The sequence below is a fragment of the Ceratotherium simum genome, chromosome 2 (genome assembly GCF_057802395.1).
Source record: "Ceratotherium simum simum isolate JZ-2026a chromosome 2, ASM5780239v1, whole genome shotgun sequence".
NCBI lineage: Eukaryota > Metazoa > Chordata > Mammalia > Perissodactyla > Rhinocerotidae > Ceratotherium > Ceratotherium simum.
Window position 1 is genome coordinate 60,278,519 of NC_141901.1, and position 16,531 is coordinate 60,295,049.

Here is a 16,531-nt window from a genome sequence, read left to right on the forward strand (position 1 = left end):
AAATTTTAGTGCTAATTTCCACTGTTAAGCTCCCTGACACCAGAGACTATGGTTTGCTTCCTAGTGTCCCTTAGCGTGACTAACCCAGTTCTTTGCTTTAATGAGGACTTGATATATATCTGATCACTGATAGATTATCTCCAAATCAAAAGTAATATTGTTGAGCAAGTGTCTAAACTAACTTTAGTAACAAAGGACAGATGAGGAATATAACAAAAAGAAAGTTATGGGTGGCAAAATGCTCTCATAGCAAGCTCTGCTTCTTGGTTGCACTTTTCACAATTGTAATTAAGTAACAAAAAGTGTAATTGTTTGTTGAGCCTTGGTCTTCTCCATTAGGGTATATAAATTCTATTATTTTAAGAATCATGTTTGTCTTACTTATTGTTGGATTCTAATTCCTAGAATGGTGTCTACATCATAGTTGGTGCTTAATAAATATTTGGGGAATGCTTGAATCTGAAGTTCACAGATGGGAGGGAAATTATCATCTATGGATCACTTATTATTTGCCAGGCATTATCCTCAGTATATAGTTTTATAAATATTATGTCTTTTGTTTCTCAAAATATTGTAAGTATTAGTAACACTAGGAAAATAAATATTAGTATCTCTTTTTTACAGTTGAAGAAACTCTGGATCAGAGAGCCTGAACGACTGACAAGGCAGGTAATGAGTAGTCCTGGAATTTGAAGGCAATTTCTTCTGTGTCCAAAGTCTATAGTTTTTGCTATAGTAAGTTGCCCTTTATCTTCTAAGCATGCAAATTCCATTTGGGAAAGGGTATTTGTCAAGCATAAGTATCACTGAGCATTAGATCTGCATAGTGGGCTAGTGATTAACAACCACTTACTCTGTGCTTCTAAAGTAATAGCCATGGCTTGGGACAACAAAAATGAATAATAAATGGCCCCTATCCTAAAGGACCCCACACTAGTGATAGAGACAAATGCTTAAGCAGATAATTTCGGTTCAATAAAACACACACACATACACACACACACACACACACACACACAAGCATATTCAAACTTTTATGGGCATACACAATGCTGTATTCTTAATTTTAAATTTCAGGGAATGCTTTTTTTTTTTTTTTTAAGATGTGGAATATTAATCTAAATCTTAAAGAATAGGTAAGGATTATCCAGTAAGAAATGGGTAAGACAGCCAAAGAAATACCTCAGCCAAACAATATGGGCATTCAATAAAAATATTTTCATATTCTGCAGCATTGGTAAATATTAAAGCAAGCAGTGAGAAGAAATGAAATAAAGAAAGTTGATTGGACTTTTTATCATAAGTTACCTTACTTGAACTTAGTTCTGTAGACAATAGGAAATAGCCATTTTATGCAAGGTATTGAAATAGTTGTATTTTATCTGGTTGACTCTGGTTGTAACTTGAAGAAAGGATTTAAAGGGTGGTAAGATTGGAGAAGGAAAGTTATCTAAGTAAATGCCTGAGCTAAAACAACAGTAATAGAGACGGAGAGGAGGAACTAGATTCAAGAAACGGGAGGTAAATCTATCTACAATACTTGATGGAATATGAGTGAGGGAGACAAAGGGCTGTAGAAAATTTCCACGTTCCATTTCCAGTCTTGAGGAATGGAGTTGTGGTGCCTTACCAGAAATCTGGAATAAATATGAAGAAGTTTCATCTGTCTTAAAAATGAAATCAAACAAATACAACAAACAAAAAGCACAAATCCTCTGTTGACCTCATTTCTTCTGCTAGGCATCATTTCATTTCCCTGCTACCCCTGATCACAAAACTTCTTCAGTGTTACCCAGTTGCTAACTCCATTTCCTCTCACCGTGTCCTCTCAGCTCCTCTAAGAAGGTCGCTGCCCTCACCATTTCACTGAGACTATTCCTGTGTAGGTAATAAGTGACTTTCACTTTGTCAAAACCAAATGTTTTCACCACTATTATTATCTTATTTGACTCAAAGCAGCACTAAACCAGTTATTCTTTCTCTCCTTCTTAAAACACCTTATTCTCTCAACTTCTACAATACTATGTTACTCTGGTTATTTCTCCTCATAATCTCTATTGCTAGCTCATTCTGTTTTGATTACTAAACCTTGGAATGAATCAGTGCCTCATCCTCCCCTCCCTTTATATCAACACAGTCTCTCTGGTAGACCTATCCTGTCCCTTAGCTTTCAATACAGGTCATATGCAATAAATTCTAAATTTGTACTATCTGCATTGTTTATTCCCTCAAATTCCAGACTAGACTTTTCCAAATTCCTAACTTAACCTCGATAGGCATGTTAGTAATAATCTCAAACATTGACAAGACAAAACTTTTAATATCTGTTTCTCTACCATCACCACCACTCACTCATTCCTCATTTTAATGAGTTGTATCACTGGTAACACATTGATCAAGCCACTCATTCCTTGATTTGTTCCTTTCCATCACTCTTTATTCTCAACTTACCAGCAATTTCTGCCACTATCTCCAAATGTACCCCGAAATAGTCACTGCTGCCGCCTCTACCAGTACCACTCTAGTCCATGAGACCAGTGGTATATCTTCAACCGTCCACTACAGAAGCCACGTAAATGGTCTTCTTTTTGCCACTCTCCCTGGTTGTAATTTATTTTCCACAGAGTGATTTATAAAATTATACATTCTATCATATCACTCCACCGTTTCCCATTAAACTTTCCTCACCCTGGCTTTAAAGCCTCTACTGATCTAGCACTTTCTCTGACTACACCATATCTCATTATCTAGACTTTCAACCCAATAGACATCTCTGTCCTCCTCAAACATACTCAGTTCATTTACAACATTAGACCTGCCATTCTTTCTGTTTGAACTGCTCTTACAGGCAACTTAACATGACTATCTTCATCTTGTCATCCAATCTCAGCTCAAATGCCACCTCCTCAATGAAACCTCCTTAGACTCCCAATCACTCTTTATTACATCAGGTTAATTTAATTCTCTGCATAGCACATATCATCATCTGTTGTTTTCTATTGTTTATTTTGTTATAGATTGTCTGTCTCTCTGTCTCTGACCTCACTTACTACACCCAGATACAAACTGGAATACAAACTATGTGAGAGTAAGGACCTTGTGTCACTCACTGGTGTATCCCTAATCCCCACAGTAGGCAATTTGATAAAGGGGTCTAAAGTAAAGGCTAAAGGTGGAATCTGGAGAGCATGACAAAGACACTGAGAGACAGTGCCAAATGCGTGAAATAGGCTAAATTGGTATTTGGATAGGTGAAATATGATGAGGTAATATATGTCACAGAAGCCACAGTGATAGAAAATTTTCGAGAAGAAATCAATGCAAAACTATATCAAAAGCAGCAGTGATCCAGTAAGATAGATAAAATAAGATGCAAGAATTGCCCATTAGATTTAGCAAAATAGATGGTCTAGTGTCTCGTGACTTTGGTAATAGTAGTTTCAGAGAAGTGGGGACAGTGGAAGGTAGAATGCAGTGGCTGAAGAAGTGAATGGAAAGAAAGACACGCAAAAAGTGAGTATAATACTTTATCAAGAAGCTTGGCTGAGAAAGAAGAGATGGAGTGTCAGTAAGGTCTGTACCATGGATGGAGAAATGGCATGATGTGCTCAGAGATATATGAGGGAGAAGAAATGATAGAAAGAACTTGAGGATACTGGACAGATGGAGAAAAGAGCAAAGGTGGCAAAAGGGAATGGGATTAAAACCATGGTAGGAGGTTGGCCTCAAAAGAGACATGATGGTTAAAAGGCAGATGCTTCTAGTTTGAGGTAGTTTATGTTGATGCTTTTAATTTTCTTGATTATGTGGAAAGTCAGCCTTCTGAAAAAGAGGGTTGAATATTGCATAGAATGCTTGTAGAGGGTGGTGAAAGTTTGGAATTTTTTAATGAAGTAAGTGTGGGAAAGATCTGAACAAGAGCCGTAAAAACATTTTAATATGATTTAGATCAAGACCTACTGAATTTGAAAACCATCCACTGAATTGTGTGATATTAAAAGGAGCTCACTATTCAGGGTGTAGGATGGGATGAGAAGAATTTGGAAATTTGTTAAGGGCTAGAGAATTCCTGGGAGGTTCTGGCATAAAATCAGAATTGAGTATTGGTAAAAAATAGTTCAGATGATCAATCATGTGGTCTAAATTAGACAAAATAGGCAAGGCCAATAAATAATATTTATCATTGCATGTCAGAATCAGATAGTTAAATTACAAACCTAATGTGGGTTGGGTAGGAAAAATTCATGAGGGATGGGATTTTTAGTTATTTATTTTTTCAAAATAAAAAGAAAGCTTTTTCTTTCTGATAAAATATATTTAAGTTAAAGTATAACACCACCCAGAGGAAGGTGCCATGTACACTGGCAAGCTATGGAGTCTATATAAGCATCTGGCTCAGAAGACCAATGGAAACTAACATCCAGCCAACAGTCTGCTCCCCTGGGAGTTAGAAGGGTAGGAAAGCGCATCTTTAATTCACACAGCCACCATAAGGGGCAGCAATGGCCCTCTGCAGAGGTAATCACCATGAACATTTCAGCGAACATCTTCTAGACATTCCTCTATGGCATATGCAATTTTACATAAATGGAATCACATTTGGCATACTGTTTTATAAGGTTCTCTTAAAACTGAAAAATATGATTCTGGATCATCTCCCCATCAATGGGTATATCTATGGAGCTTAGTTTTGGCAGTGCTGCATGGTCCCACAATTTGTTTAATGGATTCTCTAGTGATAAATATTTAGATTCTCAAGAAATATCACTCCATTTTACACTACCACCAATAACATATGACAGTGTCCAATTTCTCTCAATCTCACTAAAACTGGCTTTTTAAAAATCTTGATAATTTTGGCCAATCTTGTAGACAAGAAGAAATATCTCAATGTTATTTTCAATTCTTTGATTATTTGATGTATTGGGCATATTCATTTGTATTTCTTTTCCAGTAAATTTTCTATTCATTACTAAGAGTCAGTCAAGTATAGAGATGAAGTTCACAGATTCTCAAATCAGTATATCTACATTTGAAAAGACTAAGTGATGAGTACATTACTTAGTCTTCTACCTCATTAAGTTTTTCTGAGGATTAGATGACTTAATATAAATAAAATGCTTATAAAAGTTCCCATGCTATTCAAGTGCTAACTATTGTTGCTATTATTCAAATCACTTAATCTTTTTTCCCCTTCTGAGTAGTATAGCATTATAGTAAGAGTGTGGGTTCTGTAATCAAATAGGATTCAGACATCGACTCTCCAATTACTGGCCACGTGACTTTGAGCAAGCTACTTTATCTCTGTGCTTTAGTTTATTTATTAATAAAATTGGAATTTTCTTAGTTTAGTTATGAGAATTAACGGATTAATTCTTGGAAAATGTTTTGCAAAGTAACTGGCATAGAGTAAACAATAAATAGCAGCTACTTTTTTTTTTTTTTTTTTGTGAGAAAGATCAGCCCTGAGCTAACATCCATGCTAATCCTCCTCTTTTTTGCTGAGGAAGACCGGCTCTGAGCTAACATCTATTGCCAATCCTCCTCCGCAGCTACGGTTAATGTTGCAATTATTATTCCTTTATGATGTATATTATAAACATTACTCTTTGTTATATATATCTCAATTTCCCAGTGTATCTGTCAGGGTCCCAACAAAAAACCCATGGCACAATCCAATTAAGATAATTTGAGAAAGTTCTATTACAAAGCTCATAGGACTTAATTTTAAAAGACATGGGAGGGAGAAACCACAAGGAATTATGCAGTAACTCAGAGTTGACTATCTTTAGGGTGAAGGGACAAAGGGAGGGAGAGGTTTCTGGAAACTGAGAAGAACAGTGAGCATTGTCTAAGCAGCACAGCAAGTTCTAAGTGACCACCAAGCCTACTGGGGCTCTCTCTGGGCCCAAGGAAACCAGAGAGCCCCCAGGAGCCACTGATTTAGTCCATTTCAGTGATTCCCGGAGGCCCTGAGGTCCACTATTCAGTCACAGGGAGAAAGAGCAGATTAAAAAAGGATGGAAAGTGCATCTCAAGGGGCAAAACTACTGTGTCATTTTTATCTTGGCTCATGTTGCCTTTTGCCTAATTTACGTGTCTAATTTTTACCTAATCAAATTGGTTAAACTTCTTTATAGTTTCTGATATCGATGTCACATTTAGGCTATTCCCACTCCAAGATTATAAAAAATATTCCTTCATATTTTTTCTATGTCTATACTTGTACAGTTTCCTTTTTTATATTTAAATATTTGATCCATCTGGAATGTGTTCCACTTTCTTCTCTATTTATGTCTCATATGTCCAACTAGTTAAGTGAATACAATTTATTAAATTATTCTTTTCTGGAGGTATGGTTTGATTGGATATTTTGTTGTGATGGTATGAGAACTCAAAGAATAGGGGCTAGAAGTAGGTGTTAATTTTTTTTTTTTTTTGTGAGGATGATTAGCCCTGGGCTAACATCTGTGCCCATATTTCTCTGCTTTATATGGGACCCCACCACAGCATGGCTTGATAAGTGGTACATAGGTCCGCACTTGGGATCTGAGCCCGCGAAACCCAGGCTGCTGAAGCGGAGTGGGCAAACTTAACCACTACGCCACCAGGCTGGCCCAGGTGTTAATTTTTTAAGTTGTGCTGGGGATAAGTGAGAAACAGATACTAATAGAAGAATACAGAATCTACATAGGTAAAAGGTTTTGTAAAATTAAGGTGGAATCAGTAATATTTTCGGCTTTCATAAATATTACTTCCTTTGCCTAAAATGTGTTTTCCATCCCACCCACTAAATCCCCAACTTTTCTGCCGATGGTCCTTGTTTTGTCCTTTTAGACTTATCTCAAATGTCAACTCTTGGCAAGTGGCCCCCACCTCCTCCCCAGTCAGTCTCTGCTCTGTGTTCCTAGGTACTTTGTATACTCTCCTTTTATTGCATATAAAATGTTTTAATGATGCATGGATGCTGCTTCCTGGCTGAACTATGAGATCCTCAAAAGCATGGCTACCTCAGATTTAGCCATGATTTCTCAGTTTCTAGATCACAGCCTGGAATGCCCACAGATAATGCCATAAGTAATGTTTATTATGTAGTGGATAAAACTGACACGGGGCTAATTGAAGATATGGAAATTCTCTGGGGCTGAGAAGCAAGGGTCACATAAAGAGCTAAGTTTAGTGCTGAGACATTTTATAAAACAGAAGTCAACTAGGAAAGTGAAAGTTAGCCAAGGAAAGCATCCAAGATTCACTAGCAGGCTTGGGATTAAATCAGTAGGAAGATCTGGCCTTGGAAGGGTAACTAGGTATGTGGAGAAGTGAAGGAGGCAGCAGGCTGACTGAGGTGTGAGCTCAGGTGTGATAGTCCAATGATTGTGGGACTCAGTGAAAAGACGGTCTGTGCAAGGTCAGAAAAGAAACGTCATTCTGAAGGAGATAAAAGGAGAATCTTATTTTCCTTCTTCACATCCTGACTTTACCATTTTATATAAGGGATGTACTCGTTTTGAAGGTTGAAAGTTTCTTTCAGATGCTATTTCAGTTGCAGTAGGCACTTAATTACAATGCTGACATTCTTGGGATGAGTGGGTGGACAGGGCTGCTGAACTGGAGGAGAGGGAGAGGTGGGTGAATGACAAAGTTGCTAGCCAGGAAGATGACCGGGCCTGACTGGTGGCTTCCAGGATTGGTGTCCCAACTTGTAAGACATTTAAATATGTCCATTTTACTTGTTCACTAACTATGTTTGAACTTGGTCTCTGCCTAACTTGTGGCTCTTAGTCCATTAAAAAAATTAAATACGAGATGATGATGTTAACTAAACTTATTGTGGAAATCATTTTGCAATATATGTAAGTCAAATCATTATGCTGTACACCTTAAAGTAATATAGTGCTGAAGGTCAATTATATCTCAATAAAACTGGAAAAAATCAAATAGCATCAATTAATAAATTATTGTATGTCAATTAATATTTGTTTTTAATGATGAATCTTGTTACAGCATCAGATATTAAGATTATAAAAATAAATTGAGTTATGTTGGAGACCTTCTCTTATAGAAGTCATGCATCACTTAACGATGGAATACATTCTAAGAAATGCATTGTTAGGCAATTTTCTTGTTGAGCAAACATCATAAAGTGTACTTATGAAAACCTAGATGGTAGGCTATATGCTACTAATCTTATGGAACCATCGTGTATATGCTCCTTGACTGAAATGACGTTGTGTGGCACATGATTGCATATAATATTATTGTGCTTATGGTACACATAGTCTTTTACCTCATTTATTTTACTCCATTTGTTGTAAATAAGCATTGAGAGTCTTAAGTAGAAAAGTACATATATTTTCATCAACAATCTACAGGGGTATTTATGTTTTTTATATTAAAAATAGATTAAATACAAAAGTTGCGAATTGCTATTTACATTCTGCAGATACAGAACCAGTTTATAGCCTTTATTAGCCCCCTTCTCCAATGCACACATTTATTCAGCCTCTTCTAGGCTAGGAGCTATATAACCACATCAACAGCAATACTAATACTAATACTGATAATCATAGTCAATGCTTGCATAGCACTTATTACGTACCAGGCACTTTTCCATGCCCTGTGAATACTCAATTCACTTAGTCTTCACATTAATTCTGTAGGGGAGGAAGAAATTTTCCTTTACCCTTCTAGTTCTTCTGGCTAATCTAAGAACTAAATTAACATGAGACAAAATAACAGGAGAAAATCAAACAAAGTTTAATAGCATGTATACATGGGAGAGATCCAGGAAAATTGGGTAACTCACCAGAATGGCTGAAGCCATCACCTTAAATACCAACTTAAGCTAAAGACAAAAGAGGATATTGGGGGTAGTGGTTTGGGACTTCAAACGGAAGGAAGGCAATTCACATGGAGACGGAAAAGCAAATGTTTGTTTGTTGTTTATGCCTTGTAGAGACAATGGTGCATGGAGAGGACTTTGATCAAATAGGCCTTTGTAGGTTCCTCCTTGTCTACTACACCTAGTTTATATTATTCTACAGTTATCTATGGTGATAGCTCCCTCCTGGAACAGGCCTTCTGTCTTTAATCCTTTCAGGCAGTTAGGGGGAAGATCAAAGTTTCTTCCTGAGTCTTTTGTTCTTAAAAATAATCAAGCCAATGAGATACATTTTCAGGTAGCAAATTCTGCTTCCCTACAATTCTATGAAATACCCACCGTTATTATCCTTATTTTAAAGATGAGGAAATCTAGGCACAGAGATGTGACTCACACAAGATCGCATAGCTAGTAAGCAGAAGAGTGGGACTTGAACCCAGGCAACCTGCCTCTAGATTCCAATAAACTGTCCTGCTCCTGAGATAATCCACATTATGGTGGCAAAAGCTCTTATATGTTAGAAAGTTGTGCCATCACTACTTTTCCAGCCGGTTCTGAGAGTTTCCCTGGCCACTGACAGTTGTGCTGGGGACAGATCTTCTCCATGGGTCATAGCCCCATTACCCTACTCTGATTTTGGGGCTGTAACTTTACCTTCCACTTGTCTGCTTCTCTGTAAGCGTGGACACATAGGACACATAAGGAGCACAGACTATGACTTTAATTATGATTATTATTTTTTTTGTTGAGGAAGAGTGGCCTTGAGCTAACATCTGTTTCCAATCTTCCTCCTTTTGCTTGAGGAAGATTGTCACCGAGCTAACATCTGTGCCGATCTTCCTCTACTTTATATGCGGGACACTGCGCAGCATGGTTTGATGAGCAGTGTGTAGGTCTGTGCCCAGGATCTGAACCCATGAACCCTGGGCTGCTGAAGTGGAGTGTGTGAACTTAACCACTATGCCACCAGGCCAGCCCCAACTTTAATATATTAATGCAAGTTTAGAGGTAATTCAAGGAGGGGACCCATATAAATAAACTTTTAACAACAGCAGGTAGCTCAGACTCATCCTTAGCTTCCTTCCAGTGTTGTGCTTCCTGTTCATTTCTGCCCCACCTCCCTGGGGCCTGGAGAAGCTCTTCCCATCAACAGTGATGTTCAGGCTGCCTCCCAGACTCCTAAAAATGGGTCATTTTAGTTGGCTTCAGTTCAAGCTATTGATAGTTTTTGTCTTTTTCTTTGTTTTGAATGGATAAGTTGATGGTGAGTTAGGACAGGGCTTATCACAGATTGTTATCACCATATTGCCTTAAACGGAAAGTTCTCACATTTTGAACTTGGCAGCTTTCCCACACATTACTCTTATAGGATATTTTCATAAGGACAAATCTTCAGATTAGAAATTCTAATATTTACTAAATAGGAAGAGTTGTTTGTTTATTGTTGTTATTTTGTTTTTGTTATTTTATTCTCATTTATTTTTAACGCCAAAAATGAACATGTAACTCCAAGTTTTAGAATTTGAATTTAACTCCAAGTCTTACCATTTCCCAGCTATCTGGCCTTGGACAAGTTCTTTGCAACTCTCTGAGTTTGTTTCATTGAACGTAAAATAATGCAAAAATTTTGCATTATATTTTAAGGATATGCTCCAAAAAAAGACAACTTGAAGCAAAATGCTTATAAGAGGAATTGTTTCCACACAAATCAATGCAAAAATCAAGAGAGAGTCCCAGACACTCATTATACAAGACACACTATTCATTACCTAATCCTCCTACTCCTCTTCCTACCCTATCTCTCCGAAATGCTTAAATTACAAGGCTTCTCCCCTCAATGAACATACAAGATCATACATTCAAACTCCTGCCATGGCCACTAAAGTGGCACATCATGTGACTTCTATTTATCCTCTTTCACTTGATTTCTTATTCCTCAAACTCTTGCTCATTCTGTTCCAGCCACATAAGTTTTCGCTCTGTTCTTGGAAAATACCAAATTCATTCCTACCTTACAGCTTTTACAATAAGCGGTTCTTTCTGCCTGGAATATTCTTCCCCAAATCTTCCTATGAATGGCTCCTTTCTGCAATTAAATCTTAGCTCCAATGTTACGTTGTCAGAGAGGCCTTCCCTGACCATCCACCCCATCCTATCACTGAGGATCACGTTATTCTGGTTTCGTTTCTCTGTAGCACTGACCACTACCTGAAATTATCTTATTTGCTGCTGTCTATTACCTGTCTCCCATGACTAGAGCATACACTCCTTAAGCACATGGACTGTGTCCGCCATTTTCACCGTCATATCCCAATGTGTAGAACAGAGCTTGACACATGTAAACCCTCAATAAATACTTGGTAAATAGTGTTGAATAAATTAGAAATAATAACTAAACTTTTATTACTTTATGTAATTTTTGTAACCTGAAAAATTTGACTCCTGGTTTGATGGAAGAAATATGAAGACACACTAAGCTGTTGCCCCAAGGGAAATGACTGTAGAAATGAATTCCTAAAATGGAGTGAGTTAAGCAGAGAGGAAGGGTGCTTGCAAAGGATCATCAACATCCACCTTCATCAACTCTATAGCTATATTCAAGAGTAGAATCAGAGACAGGGCTCAGAGTTAGAATTTAATGAAAACCTATAAGCTCGACATCCTTTTTGTCTTTCTTGAAGAGTAAACAAAAAATGAAGTGTAGATTGATTTTGAACTTTATCATAATGGGTCTTACATTTATTCCTAGCCTAAGTACTTGTATGACTTATGCCAATAATGTCACTGCAAAATATGAATACTGATAACAAAATATAATGTGTATAAGTGAAAAATGTAATTATGAAGGAGACTATAAAAGTATGACATAATATAGCCAGAACTCCTTCACTTAATAGGTAGTGAAGTTTCATATCCAGAAATTCTGACTTGATAGGACTTGGGGAAGCCTGGCCATTGGTATTTTTGGTAAAGCTATCCAGGCTACTAAAATGAATTGCCATTGTTGAGAATCACTGATTTAGATCAGCCTCTTCCTAGTTCAAAACATAACTCGCAGACTCACAGGATGTTTTTATGTAATGTTTTCTGGGCTTTTTGGTATTGGAATTTTACAAATTCTAATTGGAATTTGAATTAATTTTTGTGTTGGAATTTTTCAACATTGAAAAAATTACAAAGTTATACCCAGTTATAGAAACTTGATAATAAAATTTAGACAGACATGCTTTTTAAAGCCTGCTTGATTACATTGCTAATGTTATGAAGTTCTAACTTTTCATTTAATCAATAATGGGCATAGTAAGAGATGTCACACTTTTTCTTAATATTCTTTTGAGAGTTTAATATAAAATTCATTTTCATAGAATCTTACCAATAAAGAACAATTGGATGAAAGCCAAATATTTCTAAAGTCTATTTTAATTTATGTTCTGAAGTCATAAATTCATAATTTTCCATTTTTATACATGCATACCAAAAGACAACTTTTTATTTACAATGCTATAAATAATTTTAGTTATTTAATAGAGGTTAATAAATAAAAATGTCTTTTCTTTAAGTGATATTTTAAATATCACTCCTCAGTAATTCAGGTTATATTCTCAAACCAAATGAAGACTCTTCTAATTAATCTAAATATTATTTTTTCATGTCCAGAGTGAGGGTTTTCTGGATATGTTATAAATATGTACATCCTTTTTATCTTCATATGTACTCTTGATTTTCCCATGTGATCTATGTGCTTAGCAATGGACTGCATTATTTTCTTTAATGAATATTTATTGATCACCTATCAATACTAGGAGACTAGTCACTGGGCATCAGCCATAAAATATATAGCTAGTATCCCAGCTTACTTGAGCCATAGAGTTTGGTCCAGTGTTTCTCAAACTTTATTATGCACACAAGTTACCTGGATCTTGTTAAAATCCAATCTCTAATGTCACAGATCTGGTGCATGGCCTGAGATTCTGCATTCTAACAAGCTCCCAGGTGAAACTCATGTTCCTGGTGGTGGATCACACTATAAGTAGTAAGATTTTGTCCTTCCTTGGTGATTTTTTTGTGTGTGTGTGTGTGTGAGGAAGATCAGCCCTGAACTGACATCCATGCTAATCCTCCTCTTTTTTTTTGCTGAGGAAGACCGGCTCTGAGCTAACATCTATTGCCAATCCTCCTCCTTTTTTTCCCCAAAGCCCCGGTAGATAGTTGTATGTCATAGTTGCACATCCTTCTAGTTGCTCTATGTGGGACGCAGCGTCAGCATGGCCGGAGAAGCAGTGCATCGGTGCGCGCCCGGGGAACCGAACCCAGGCCGCCAATAGCGGAGCGCGAGCACTTAACCCCTAAGCCACGGGGCCTGCCCTCTTCCTTGGTGATTTTAAGCTTCAGTAACTCCTATTATTTAATTGGTACAAATCTATGGTTTTATTATGAAATATACTATTTAAATCATATTCAATGCACATATTTTTTATCTTTTCATTATTTTGGTTACAGTTCTCCTCTCTAACTCACTTGTAACCCGTTTGAAAGCAGGAATCAAGTTTTGTATTTCCTTATCTCTGATAATGCCTGGTGTACCTGGGATCAGAGAAACTACTCAATGAATAATTAACAGGTGAGTGATATTCTATGATTCTGGTTTAACTTTGCATAAAGGCTGAGGGGGGCATTACGAGGTTTCTCAAAGACCCTAATGTAACCATACTGAAGATCAAATGGCTTTGGAGGTGGTAATCGTTCCATTGAAAGGACTGCTGACTCCCACTTCACAACACACCCTAACAGTCAATCTCCTTTCTGCTTCCAGCATGCATTTCAAGTAGATGATACGCTCAGTAGTCAACAGCAGTTGCTGCACTACAGAACCCCTCTCACCAGCATAAAGCAGCTCTCAGAGAAAGTGCCCATGGATTAAAAAGGTTGTGGAGAGGGACGAGAGGTGTGCCTAATCTATAGGAAACGTTTGTGGAAAAATATTGGTTCTGATTATTCCCACAGTACCTCTTCTGAACAGAAATGGGAATTGTGGGCTTCATTTTATTTTAATTAGCCTAAAGCAGTGCATTACAGATCCCAAAGCGATCAGAAAGCCACAGTACTTCCATGTGTATATTTCATAGGTCTGTATGCTATGGTGATTGGCTTTCAGATTTCGAATAATTTCCTCCCACGGCTTTGGTTATTTGTTACAATAAAGCATGTCTGCCTGAGCACATGCACTGTTATTTATTACATAAATGTGCACCATTGCTACCTGGCATCTCTGTTTTTACTGCTTTTTTTTGAGAAAAGCCTTCTCTTGAGCTGACCTTACAGAAATGTGTTTCTGTGTGTTAAGCTGCCTTCTTAGAGCACTGAGTCTTACATGCATACAGTGAGATTTCTGGCATATTGCAAAGGGGCCATTTTCCTTGGTGACACGGAGCCATTTTCAACTGCTTCACACATGCAGCTGCCACTTTGGGCCGGTCACTGCCACCCAAGGAGTGCTGCTTTTTATTTCTCCAGTATGAGTGGGCTCAAGGTGACAATGGCAATTAGTTCTCAATACTGAACGAATTGTAGAGAAAACACTGAAAGCCAAAACCCAAGAAACAAGGCCCTATTTGAAGGACAGTGAAGCTTATTCTAAACCAATGTTTGTTTTTTTGTTTTTAATCACAGATGAATAACACCAAGAGCATCATCTTGTAAACATTGCCTGCGAGAGAGTGGGCCTTGAGAGTTGAGTCAGTGCTGAACACTTTATTTAGACTGCAAATTATCTAGCTACCTCAGCAGACTGCAAAATCAACTGGAAGCTTTTCAGCATTTAATTAAGCAGGACAAAGGAAAGTCCCAATAATAACAGTGTGAACTGCCAGAGAAAAATTATGAATACAAAGGGAGAAATCATCAGTAATTAACCCCAATCTGAGACTACAGAGGAGATTCCAAAACAAGAGGGGACCACATGCAAATAATACTAAATTTGCTTGTCTTCAATGATTTCATGGTGTTTAACTTAACTATAAATTCACAAGAACAGTGGTCCAATTGCTAGGGGAAAAAAATGCTCCACGTAGCAAGTCCCCAAACCTTAATAAGGGAGATGACCTTCACGTCTACTGTAAGGTTTTTCCTTGCTTCACGGTTGGACTTTTACCGTGTTACTTTAAGTTATCATCCCCTGCTGGGAGATTGTGAGACCAAAAAAAAAAAAAAAAAAAGGAATAATGGATATGGTGTTTTGAGGTTGAGGAAAGGAGGGAATTCTATCTAAATAAATATACACAGGTAGATCCCCTAGCATCCTAGGAAACTGCATCTTTCCCCACCACTTGTCAACCGGAAAAGTTCTCTCTCTCTCTTCATAAAATTCAAGCTTATATATTATATTCTTTAATGACACTTTCCATGACCCCCAGGGTTTGTCTGCTGTTAGTATTTTGAACCATCTTTATTAATTAGCATTCTCACATTGCCTGATGATTATTTTTTCTCAGTTTTTTCAGCTCTTGTAGAGCATAGTCTGGATCTTATGTTATTCATCCTTGTATTCGAGCTCCTATTACAGTGCCTGGCCATGTGCTAATAAAGGTTTTTGAATTTTAATTGCTGAGCTTTGTACTCCTATGCTATTATGTATGCTAATAGATGCAAAAGAATTGGACTCATGTAAAAGAGTGACATTAACTAAATATGAGGATGAGTTGATTTTCAAAAAGACTTGGCCACAATATCACAAACACAGACTGAGATTTCAAAAGAGCCATCTTAAAAAATAAAAGAAATACATCATGAATTGAAGAAATGCTTGCTTTCTAAATGTCTATAGTGCTTGTACATTGTTATGTCGATTCTGAGAGTTCAGTAATATTAATCAATAGAAATCTGTTTTGTGCTGTTGGATTAATGATTATAAGTGTAAGATAATGGATAGTAATAAGTTTTGCTTACAGGGTTTTGAGATTTAGGGAAGTTAAATTTACTAAATGGCCCTACAAATCATAGAACAGGTACACATAGGAAGGCTGTTTGTTACATTACCAGTTACACAGATTTATGTGATATTTTATTCATAACACTTTATATATATATATAATTTTTCTGTTGAGGAAGATTGGCCCTGAGCTAACATCTGTTGCCAATCCTCCCCTTTTCTGCTTGAGGAAGATTGGCCCTGAGCTATCATCTGTGCCAATCTTCTTCTAGTTTGTATGTGGGTTGCCGCCACAGCATGGCTTGATGAGTGGCACAGAACCTGCGAACCCAGGCCACCAAAGTGGAGCACACAAATTTAACCACTATACCACAGTGCCTGCCCCAGCACTTATATATATATTTTAATAGCCCATGGTATCTACCCTCATACTTAAAGAAATTCAAATTTTGAACTTTTTGGAATTATTATTTACCCTGAAAACCTGGGAAATGCAGTTATATCTACTTTTTAGGTAAAATACAAATCATGTAGAGAAATTGGCTTTTATTTATATGCCGCGATATGAACAGTGTACAAGTAGCCTTTTATATTTGTCTGACTACAAAATAGCAACTGTAATTTTCTTTAAATTAACTCACAGTTTATAATCCTAATGCCAGAATTGCTTCTTTAGTTATTTTAAACTTCATTTTTTCTAAAGTGCCAATTTATTGTTGGAA